Consider the following 12,534-nt stretch of genomic DNA (forward strand, 5'->3'; position numbering starts at 1 on the left):
ATTATCTTCTCCAACTCCATCCATTTACCTGCAAATGCCATGATTTTATTTTCTTTTATTGCTGAGTAATCTTAAAAATATGGAATGAAGGGGAGGGGGATAGTAGAGGATAGGAAAGGCAGCAGAATACAACAGACACTAGTATGGCAATATGTAAATCAATGGATGTGTAACTGATGTGATTCTGCAATCTGTATATGGGGTAAAAATGGGAGTTCATAACCCACTTGAATCAAAGTGTGAAATATGATATATCAAGAACTATGTAATGTTTTGAACAACCAACAATAAAAAATTAAAAAAATATATGGAATGCTTCATGAATTTGCATGTCATCCTTGTACAAGGGCCATGCTCATCTCCTCTGCATCATTCCAATTCTAGTATATGTGCTGCCGAAGCAACAAGCGAGCACTCATTTTCACTTTTAAACAAGTAACGGGAGCTCTGCAAAGGTTTGAATGTACCTCTGACTAAAAACAAGGAAACCCAATATACCTACACACCAAAACCATAGACAGTACAAAGAAATGCTCATTATAGCTAATGAAATGATTTTTTAAAAAAAGTAAAGAAAGTAGATATATTAATTTATAGAAGATAAAAAAAGGACAAATCCAAAGTTTCTATCTAATCAGAATACATGAGGAAAAAAAGAAGTTCCAGAACTCCCCACCATGTCCTTCCTTATGTCTGTGCTCCCTGAGGGTCATCTGTCTTTATTTATGCTTTTCTAGGCTTATTATTATTATTTTATTATTATTATTATTTTATCTTTATTTTTTTTGTACTGGGTATTGAACCGCTGGGTGCTGTACCACTGAGCTACATCACCAGCTTTTGTTATCTTGTTTTATTTTTTATTTTTTGTATTGAGGATTGAATCCAGGGGAGCTTAGCCACTGAGCCACATCCCCAGCCTTATTTATTTATTTGTTTGTTTGTTTATTTATTTATTTAATTTTGAGACGGGGTCTCATTAAGTTGCTTTGGGTCTCACTAAGTTGTTGACGCTGGCTATGAATTTGTGATCCTCCTGCCAAAGTTTCCTGAGACACTGGGTTACAGATATGTACCACTATACCCTGCCCCTGTTGTTTTTAAATATAAGACAGAGACTTGCTAAGTTGCCAAGACTTCCTGTCCAGGTCTTTATATGTTTTTTCTGTATATGATATTCAGGATTTTAAGTTGTACTTAAGTGGGAGAAGGAGGCAGAATGATTTCTACTACAGTTTGCTCAGTACCAAAACTTGATTTTCATGTTTGACCTAAATATTTAACTAGAAAATGTGACCATACAATTTCAGAGTATATGTTTGACTTTTTAAATACATTGCTAATTTCAGTTATTCAAGTTGTGTTTTTCAATAGAAATATATCAATATTATCTGTGTGCCTTATAATTTTTGGAAAATAAACTTTTATTTTTTTATTCACTGAAAAAATACAAATATCACTAAGAAAAACAATTTCAGCCTTAAGTGGCAAACAGAAAAATTAAAGAGAAGAAAATAAAATTAATAAAATTTAAAGTATTTTGGAATGCTTATCATGTGTGTGAAAATTTTAAGAGTCACTCTTTCTGTTGTATTATTTTTTAAATAATTTTTTTTAGTTGTACATAAACACAATACCTTTGTTTTGTTTATTTACTTTTATATGGTGCTGAGGATTGAACCCAGTGCCTGACACATGCAAGGCAAGTGCTCTACCACTGAGCCACAACTCCATCCCCTGGTGTATTATTTAATGAGGTAAGTCTTTATCAAAATACTACTTGTGTTTTAAAATAGTGTTTTATCATAGATTTTATAAAACAAAATCACCCTCTTCTACCAAAGGGTAAATTCTCATATATTTTTAAAACTAATCTTTCTTACATTATGAACAATAAGAACTTCACGAATTTGGCTCTTTTTAAATAGAAACTCATAATTTGAAAAACATTATCAGTTTCAGCATTACAAAAACAATAAGAGGATTGGGGTTGTGGCTCAGAGGTAGAGTGCTCACCTAGCACGCATGGGGCATTGGGTTTGATCCTCAGCACCACATAAAAATAAAATAAAGGTATTATGTCTACCAACTACCAAAAAACAAACCTTTAAAAACCACCACCAACAACAAGAAACAACCACTGCAATTCTTTCTTCCCTAAACTCACTTCAGCACCCTGTTTTAGTTACACACACACACGTATACAGTTTGTGTCCTACAATTATTAGTCTTTTTGTTACAAGATGAAGTGTCTTGTAAATGTTGACAACCTCAAATTAACTTTTTCATCAATGAGTATAAGCATGTATAGCAGAGTGTTATTACATACATGGTTCAGGATTTGTGAGTAAGGGGAAGTTTGTGTACTAAAAAACATTTCTAACTGAGGATGATTTGCAAATATTACGTTTTTTAAAACATTTTCTTCAAGACTGTAACAAATATTTTATGTTATTTATAAAAAAAGTAATAAGTTGTTCAGTGATATTTTATTGACTTTATTACATTTCAGAAGGTATTTTGTAAGATTATTGTGTCATGGCAATGAACTGATTTGTCAGAATCAACTTATACATACAGACAGGGAGAAATCACATCTTTCATGTTTTTATAATCTAAAGAGATTATAAGGACAGTCACAAACATCATTCCTTCACTGTATCCAGATCCCATTGCAATGGTATATCTTAAGAACATGGTCCAGCTGCACATCACTTACATCTATGCTGGGTTTAGTCAGTACTGTGTAGTGACAGGGAAAATATGACAATAATGCAATTGGGATTCAAGAAGCTTTGCAAATATTCATGACCTCTTAGAGCTTATCCAGTGGTCATTTGAGAACTCTGTAACAAGTTACTCTGACAAAAGACCACCAGTTGACCCATAGGCATTTGAGACCCCAGTTAAGATCACCAAAGATGCTTCCTGGACGCAGAGTCAACCACTTAGGCATGCCTGAATGAAGACAAGAATTTCTCACTGATTCACAGGCACAAGCAATAATAAAGTGATGGAAACTTAGGGTGGCCTTGTTATGCAGTGAACATTAAGTGATGCTTGGTGTAGCAGCAGTGAAGAACTAAAATAATTATGTATGCAATTACATAATTAAAAGACAAGTTCATGAATCTCATACTTATCTAAATCGCTTATATTAAAATTCTTAAGCAACAATCATATATTTGTATATCCCTTTATTACATTCAGAGAACATCATTTGCAGACTTCTGCAGAGGATCAGTCTATGAAGGTTTGGATATCCTTCTGTCTTGGGCTTCCATCAGTGTCATGACAAAGGAAACTTGTACACAGTTAGTGCAAAAACAAAAAGCCCTGGTCAATGGCAGTCCCTGCAGTCATATATACAAATTTATTTCCTATTCCCTGGAATTAATGCAGCAATCTGGAAAAGAGTTTGGTAGTTCATCAAAGTGTAAAATGAGTGTTTAAGAGGCATAAAGTGTTTCACATGTGAATAATGCTGCACAAGACGAGCCTGTATCACTCTTCAAAGTAAAATGTTAAACAGATATCGAGTCCCCAAAATGCTGCATTTTGCAATACCATTTTTATAAGATTAAAATGCAAACACAAGAACAATATGGATATAATAAATACCATCTTATTGACATAAATCCTTTTCAAAAATCTAGAGAATGGGTTTACAATTTTGAGCTACATAGGGGATACTTTTTCTTGATTCTTTCATCTACATACAACTAAATAATTCAAAAAATAATCATAACATAACTCTAGAAGATGAATAACACATGGTTAAATTCCCAGGAACCTAAGATTTTAGGAAGAACCTTACAGTGAATCCCTTGATTTTTTTTTCTTCCAAAGTATCCCAACTGGATCCCAAACAGCCCTGTAACACATTATTCCCAACAAGTGAAAGATAAAACAATAACAGCAAATGAACAAATAGATCAAACTAATAACTGTTCCCCTTGCCCAGGGCATCAAAAAAGTGTTAGTGCAGCCAAGACCTCATAAACAGACACCCTATTCTACGTGTATGACAGCAGTGTGGTTTCCTGCTCTTCATACAGATCAGCAATGTCCTGGTCTCTGGCACTGATATTGATGTGGTCCTGAACCAGTCCCCGCCAAGTGATATCTCCATTCATAAAAACAATAGAATCAGTGAAGCCTGACCAATGGCCCATTTCCCATTCATCTGAAACTGCAGTGGTCTGATCTACCACTAGCATCAGAGGTATCCCTGCCTGACACTTGGAACAGTAGTATACTGGTCTGCAGCATCAGAACCACCAGGGTCTAGCCAAATCTATGGAGCAGAAGTAACATAATCTGCTGTTACAACAGCTTTAATAGGGTATCCTCTCAGTAATAAGGACAGCAGCAAATCCTGTCTGCTGCAAGGGCAGTGTGGGTGAGACAAACTGACCGGTTATAGCTTTAGGTGCAGCACGCCCATGCAGGAAACTGAGGCAGTGGCATACCCAATTTACTACAGTGCTAGTGACCATGACCACCCTATCCTGAAACTCCCAACCAAAAGCCACCAGTAGCCCAGACAGAATGCATAGGGCTTTGAAGTGCTCAGAAGGGAGTCCAATTGAGCAAGGAAAATCAAGAAAAACAGAATAAACTTTCAGGGCCCTGGAAATTAAATTATCATTGACTCCACAAGTCACAAATGTGGGCCAGGTCTTACATATTAAAGTTGAGAAGTGGGATTGCACAATGAAAAAGAAGATATAAGCAGTATCAATACTCTCAGAACATATAAAATGTCCATCATATAAATTAAAATAACTCATCATGTCAATCACCCTTGTAAAATGGAATTTGAATTAGCAAAGACAAGAAATTGACACCACACAGATTGATTAAATGGTAAAATACTAAAATGTATTTTTAAAAGTCTCAGCATTTATAAATTCTCTTGAAAAAAATTCAAAAATTGAAAATCTTAGCAAAATAAATAGAAGGTATAAAATAGAACTAACTGGAAATTATGCAATTAAAAATATAACTAAAACTGAAAAAGAAAATCAGATGAACTTAATATTAGAGAGGAAATAAGAGAGAATATAATCAGTAAACTTTAAGACAGAGGAATAGAACTTAATCTGAACAACAGAAGTAAAATAGACTGACAGAAATCAAGTCATGGACTTATAGGACAATAACAAAAAGGTCCCAATGGGTACCATTGAAGTTCCATATGGGGAGGAAAGAGTATGAAACTGAAAAAGAAATAAAGAAATAAGGATTGAAAACTTCCTAAATTTGTATAATGTAGGATAAATCAAAAGAAATCTACATAAAAATTCAATAAAATTAAAATTTTCACAATGAAACACAGAAAAAATTCCAAAAGGGCAAGTGAGAGGGAGCATTATCTCCAGAGAAATATACAATCTAATAACAGCAGATTTCTCCTCTGAAACCATGGAAGCCAGACAAGCACACATTTTCAATGACTGAAAGACAAAAGGGAGTCACATGTCAAGTCTATATCTGCAGAAACTACCCTTCAGAGATGAAGGGGAAATAAAAATATATTTAGGATAAGAAAACCTAAAGAAAAAAATAAGGAAAGAAAAGGAAAACTTTGATAACATTCCTAGTATTAAAGAAAGACTACAGCAGGTTCTGCAAACAGAAGGGAAATGCAAAGAGAAAAAATGCATGTATGTGTATGTGTGTGTATGTGTATGCATGTGTGTGTTTATGTGTAAAAATAAACTTATACACCTATATATACATACACAAATAAGATTTTAATACTTTACTCATGATAAATGGTGATATCAGTAGTTGCATTAAGATAAATATAAATGTTGTAGTACAAGACTAATTACTGACATGCAAAAAAAAGCAACATATTCAAAAGACTATAAATAAATCAAAATAGAATTCTCAAAAGTTAGGAATGAAAGCAAGACTAAAATAAACACAGAAATGAAAAGAAGAAAACAACAAAACAAAAAAAATGTGAAACTTTAGTGCTAAGCTATCAAAAATCACTTTCAATGTAAATTATCACAAAACATCAATTCAGAGACAGGAGTTAGCAGAATGGACTTAAAATGCAACACAAATCAAGGGTAACTCAAATAAAATGATTAGGTAGGTTGAAATTAATACTCCTTTTTTCTGGAATGGGGATTGAACCCAGGGGCACTTCACTATGGAGCTACTTCCCCAGGCTGTTTTACAATATATTATTTAGAGACAAGGTCTTCCCGAGTTGCTTAGGGACTTGGTATATTGCAGAGGCTGGCTTTGAATTTGTGATCCTTCTGGCTCAGTCTTCTGAGATATTGAGATTACAAGGTGTGTGCCACAGTACCTGGCCCAGTTGAAATTAATACTGACAAAGATATAAAATGTAAATAATAAAAAAGCAGGAGCAGCTATATTATCAGTAAGTACACTCCATAACAAAAAAATATTACCGAGGAGAAAAAGAAACATTTGGATAGATTGGTGAAGAATATACAGCAGTCCTAATGTGCACATGCTTCAAAAAAAATGCTTTAAAATATATGAAGCAAATGTCAATAGAGTTAATAGGAGAAATACACTAATTGACAATTTTAGCTCAGACCTAAGCACCTCACTCTCAACAATTAATACCAGATAAAATTCAGCAAAGATATAAAAGACTGAATAACTCCTTCAAACAAAAATATCTAGTAGACTTTCAATTACACTTGCCTAAAATCAGAGTACACATGTATTTCAAATATCCATGGAAGGAGCATGAAGGTATCCCATATCTTGGATCATTAGATGAATATTAATAAATTTAAAATAAATGAGATGATAGAGATGCTTTCCAACCATAGTAGAATTCAACATAATGAATAAGAGTGAAATCTTCAAAATACAGAAATTAAATAAAAGCCCTGCTGTCAAGAAGAAGTTTCAAGGGAAAATTTAGAAAGGCATTAAAACTGAGTGAAAAGGAAAACACGAATCAAAATGTATTGATGCATCCAAAAGAACCCTGAGACAGAAATTTCAGCATTAATGCTTCTGTTACTAAAGGGTCAAATAAAAATACTACGAAAATCTTACACATTTAACATATTTTAATAAATGGACTTTTTAAAACCCTAAAACACCAAACTTAGCTAAGAATAAGTAGATAAACCAACTAGTTCAGCAACCATTAAATACTTTGTTTACAATTTAAAATTGGAAATTAATTTCTAGCCCTATAATGTCTTGGCTACAAAATTTTTTCAAATGTTTTTTAAAAATTAACATAAATTTTATATAACCACCTTGAAGAAATTGCAAGAGTTCATTTTTTAACTTATCTTATAAATAAAGCTATTACCTTGATGCCCAAACCAGACAAAAACAACTCATGAACACACACAGAACACTAAAAAAAAACAATCATTCTTATGTATTTGAGGGGGGCAAAAACATAAAAAATAAATTAAGAAAATAAATCTAATAATCTATAAAAACAATCACATGAGTCACTGGTCCCAGCATGACCAATCTGATATACAAATGTGAATCAATATTAAGTGAAATTAACCAAATTATATTGTTCTATTGTATGCATCTACAAATATGTAGCAAGAAATTCCACTATCATGTATAGTTATGATGCACCAATAAAAATAAAGTAAAAGAAAAATAAAGAATATGAAGAAAACTAACTTAAAAAATTCTACATTTTCTGTACTTTATTAAGGTAAATAAGAAAAATTACATGTACATATCCACAGATGCAGAAAATTATTTGACAAAATGTAATACCCATTCACGATAAAACCACTTAACAAGTAGGGATAGAGAGGAACTTAGAAAAAGCATCTTGAACTTGAAATAAAATAATTCAAAAAATACAATAACAGATATATAGTTTACCTCATACAATATTGAAAGGCAGAACACTTTCCTCATAATATCAAGAAGACAATAAACTCTAACTCTAATTTGACACAGTTGTTTTATGTTCTAGCCAGTGCAATAAGGGAAAGAGAAGGAAAAAAAAAAAAAGATATGTAAGGATTGGAATGGAAAATAAAACTAAATAAAACTAATCAGGAAACATAATTTACTACATAGGAAAGATCAAATTTACTAAAAACTCTCCATACTAAAAACTAAATGTTGGGGCTGGAGTTGTGGCCCAGTGCTTGTCTGGCATGTGTGAGGCCCTGGGTTTGATCCTCAGCATATAAATAAATAAAAAGAAAAAATCCATTGACAACTAAAAAACATTGTTTAAAGACTTTTTGTTTTAGTTGTAGATGGGCACATTATCTTTATTTTATTTATTTATGTGGTGCTGAGGATCGAATCCGGTGTCCCATGCATGGGTGACAAGAATTCTACCACTGAGCCACAACCTCAGCCCCTAAAAAATATTTTTTAAAAACTGTGGAAAACTGACAGGACACAGGCTAAAAATACAAAAATAAGTTGCATTTCTATATATTAACATCAAACAAACAGAATCCAAAATAATAATGTAATACTACTTATTATAACCCCCCCAAAAATAAATGTTTAGATATGAACAGAACAAACACAGGCAGGACCTGCCTAATGAAAATTATAAAATGCTAATGACAGAATTTGAAGAGAAACTAAATAAGTGGAGGACATACTGTATTCATGGATTGGTATAGTCATGATAGGAAAAATATCAACTTTCTTCAAATTAGTCTATAGATATAATGAAATGTCAGTTTAAATCTTAGTAAGCTACTTTGCAGACATAGATAAGTGTGTCTAAAATTTACTTGAAAAATGGTTGCCCTATAATGGTCAAAACATTTTTGATAAAGATTAGGAAGAAATAATCGTTCCTTTAGTTGATGGCATACTACATAGCTACAGTAATCAAGACAATGTGGTACTGTCAAAGAAATGAACACAGATGAAAAAACCCTGAAATAAACTTATACAAATACATCCAATTCTTGAGCAAATAATCTAAAGTCATTCATAAAAGAAAAAATAGCCTTTGGAACAATGGTCTATCTATTGGATATCCATGCACCTACACCTAAGAAAATAATGACTAGACTTAATTCTAAAAACATGATCCATAAAGTGAAAACCTAATAAACTAGATCTAATCAAAATAAAGGACATTTCCTCTGTCAAAAGCCCTATTAAAAGAATAACAACACAAATTAGATATTGTGAGAAAATATTTGCAAACCACGTTTCCTAAAATTTATTGTATCCATAATACATAAAGAATTCTCAAGACTCAACATTTAAAAAAAACTAATAATAAAATTAGAAAATGGCCTGAATATACAGATATTTCACTGAAGAGAATATACAAATGGTAAATAAGCATATGGAAAGATTTTCAAATTGTGAGTTATTATAGTAGTGTGACTTAGAATCTCAGTGTGATGCTACTGCACACCTGTTAGAACGGCTGGGGGAAACAAAGTAAAACAAATGCTGGAAAGGATTTAGAGAAACTAGATACTCATATACTGTTGAAATGCAAAATTGATACAACCACTCTGAAAAATAGTCTGGCAGTTTCTTTTGAAACTAAAAATAATCTTTCAGTATGACCTAAGCAGTTGCATTCCTGGGCATTTATCCCACAGAAAAGAAAAATTTATTTTGACTCAGAAACTTGTGCATGAATGTTTATGGCAGCTGTATTTTTGATACTCAAAATCACAAACAACCAAAATTCCCTTCAAAGGGTGAATGATTAAACAAATTGTGATACATACCTACTATGGAATGCTACTGAGAATAAAAAGAAATAAGCAATTGATGCACACAGCAACTTAGAAAAAAAAAACTCAAAAGAATTGTGCTGAGTGAAAAATGTCAATCTTACAGCACAAACACAATATGATTTAATTTATATGACATTCATGTAGTGAGGCAGTTATAGAAAGAGAGAACAGGTTAGTAGTTGTCAAGGTCTAGAGATGTAGTGGAAAGATATGTGCAAACATACATGGGTAAAAAGATGGGACAGCACAGTTAAAAATCTTGATTTTGGTGGGAATTACAGAAATATATCCATGTGATAAAATGACACATACACATAAACAGATACGTGCAATTTATAACTGAATAAGTGCTGTGGATTGTACCAGTGTCAACTTCCTGGGTTCTCAGATAACGTAATCATGCAAGATGATGAAATGGGCTAAAGAGTAGAAAGGGTTTCCCTGCACATTTCTTTATATCTTTTGAAAATATATAAATATTTTGAAATTTTAATTAATAAAGAAGGAATAATGAACAGAAGCTTTAATTATTATTATTATTGGAGGAAAATAGTATGTGATATGCTGTAGTTTATATCTTAAAGGTCCCTCAAATGCTCCCATGTTGAAGGCTCGTTCCCCACAGTGGCTCTGTTAGAGGTGGTGGAACCTGTAAGGCCTAGTGAGAGATCTTCCAGTCACTGGATGTGCCTTGAAGGGGACAGTGGTGCAACAGGCCCATAACAAAACAGGGCCAACCATCCCAGACTGAAACCTCCAAAACCATGAGCCAAAATAAATCCGCTCTCAAGTTGGTTATCTCAGGTAATTGTTACTGTTACAGAAAGCTAGTGCAGTTTACAAGGGTTGCAAAACGCTATATGTAGCATTACTTTTCATTTTTCACTTTTTACACTGGGTAACTAGACTCACAGATACTTATGTGTGAACATTTAAAACATTAACATGCTTTATAACAAATGCATACATATATACATATAAATACATATATGCACACATGAATGCTATTGAAGCTTTTTTCTGTGTCAACTTTTATAGTGAAACAGTTAAAACACAGAGAAACATGTGCTTTATACTGTGTGTATGTATTTGCATTTCCTCAGATGGGGATACAAGTGTTCTCTGCTTTACTATTAATGAAAGGACTAAGTTGTCCTTTAAAAGGCAGCAATTTACCTGAGCATGGTGGCGAACACCTGTGATCTCAGAAGCACAGGAGGCCGAGGCAAGAGGATTTCAAGTTCAAAGCCAGCCTCAGTAATTTAGTGAGGCCCTAAGCAACTTAGTGAGACTCTGTCTCTAAATTAAATAAAAAAATAAAAAGGGCCCTGGGATGTGACTCAGTGGCTAAGCACTTCTGGGTTCAAACCCTAGTACCAAAAATAAAAATAAAATAAAAAGTAAAAGGCAGCAACTTAAAGATGAAATAAATTTACTTCTAACTGTAAATCTCTAATTTTGTCGTCTTATCTATATTTAATTTTGTGTTCACAATGTAAAAATGTTTTTTGCTTATGTGAAATATTTATTAATATAGGTAATTTGTGGGGACTTTAAATATTATACATATGTACAAATCTACTCTTTCCTAAAAAAATGTTTTAAAGTTTGAGAAACTGAGAAACATTAGCCATTATAGGAAATAGATTAATAAACGTTTTAACTTTCCTAAGTTTTATGATTATTGATTTGAAATATATCCATTTGTGGTTAATTAAAATCCTATCTACTTTTAAATGTCTTGTTTTTACAGAATTAAACTATTATATCAGCGAAGTACCAAAGAAGTACATTAAAAAAATAAGTGCTTACATTTCAATAAGTAGGAGAGATAATGTACAAGAATTAGCCCCAGAGTATGAAATTATAACTTAGAATTCATATTCTTTCATTAATTACTCCTCTTTTTTATGATATTTATTCTAAGATGTTTTTTAATTACTGGGTTAAACCATAATCAATGTGAAAATAATTAGTCGCTTTTTCAATCTTTTAAAGTAAAATAACTTTCTGAAACATCAAAACTATTTTATATGATCACTATCTAACAATTGTGTTGGGATTTGAAAAAAAAATTGATATCAAAGTTCTATATTCACAAGAGTGAATATCTGGCATATAGAAAAAGTCAGAATCAAACTGTTTTATTACTGAATTTCAAAGGCATTTTTTTTAGCATAACTGGATGACTTCAAATTACAGTGTGTCTTTCACTTCAACTAATAGTGCTTATTGGTTATATGCCAAATTTAAAAATGGTCATACATGTTGGTAGTTTTGGAAAAATGCAAAGATTTTTTTTTTCAATTCTGAATTCATGCTACAATCTTAAAATAATAGCTGTAAGTGACCGAAAAGAGAGCAGAAAAATGGCACAGAGATAATGGAAGCAATTTCCAAGCAGATAATATGCAGAACATGGTGGAAGAGTGTCCCTGCCTGGGGATAAAAACTATCCTGTAAACTAGTTGTTTCCCATTGTTAAATTGAGCAACACTAAGTCAAGTTCCCCATTTCCAGAATAAAAAACTCTGTCTGGCACAAGGTCTGAATTTTATATCAGCGTACAAGGTAACTCAATAGTGAGCCTCAGTACAGAGAGCACAGAAAGATTTCTTTTTTTTTAATTTTTTTATTGTTGGTTGTTCAAAACATTACATAGTTCTTGATATATCATATTTCACACTTTGATTCAAGTGGGTTATGAGCTCCCATTTTTACCCCATATACAGATTGCAGAATCACATCAGTTACACATCCATTGATTTACATGTTGCCATACTAGTGTCTGTTGTGTTCTGCTACC

General features: G+C 32.5%; 1 non-coding gene across 1 annotated transcript; it reads right to left on the bottom strand.

Annotated features, from left to right (window-relative positions):
- Positions 1 to 301: 301 nt before the first annotated feature.
- Positions 302 to 406, bottom strand: LOC114090700 (U6 spliceosomal RNA). The gene has a single exon (XR_003582397.1). It is a non-coding gene; the product is annotated as a U6 spliceosomal RNA (small nuclear RNA).
- Positions 407 to 12,534: the final 12,128 nt, after the last annotated feature.

This window comes from Marmota flaviventris, chromosome 15 (assembly GCF_047511675.1).
Source record: "Marmota flaviventris isolate mMarFla1 chromosome 15, mMarFla1.hap1, whole genome shotgun sequence".
Lineage (NCBI taxonomy): Eukaryota > Metazoa > Chordata > Mammalia > Rodentia > Sciuridae > Marmota > Marmota flaviventris.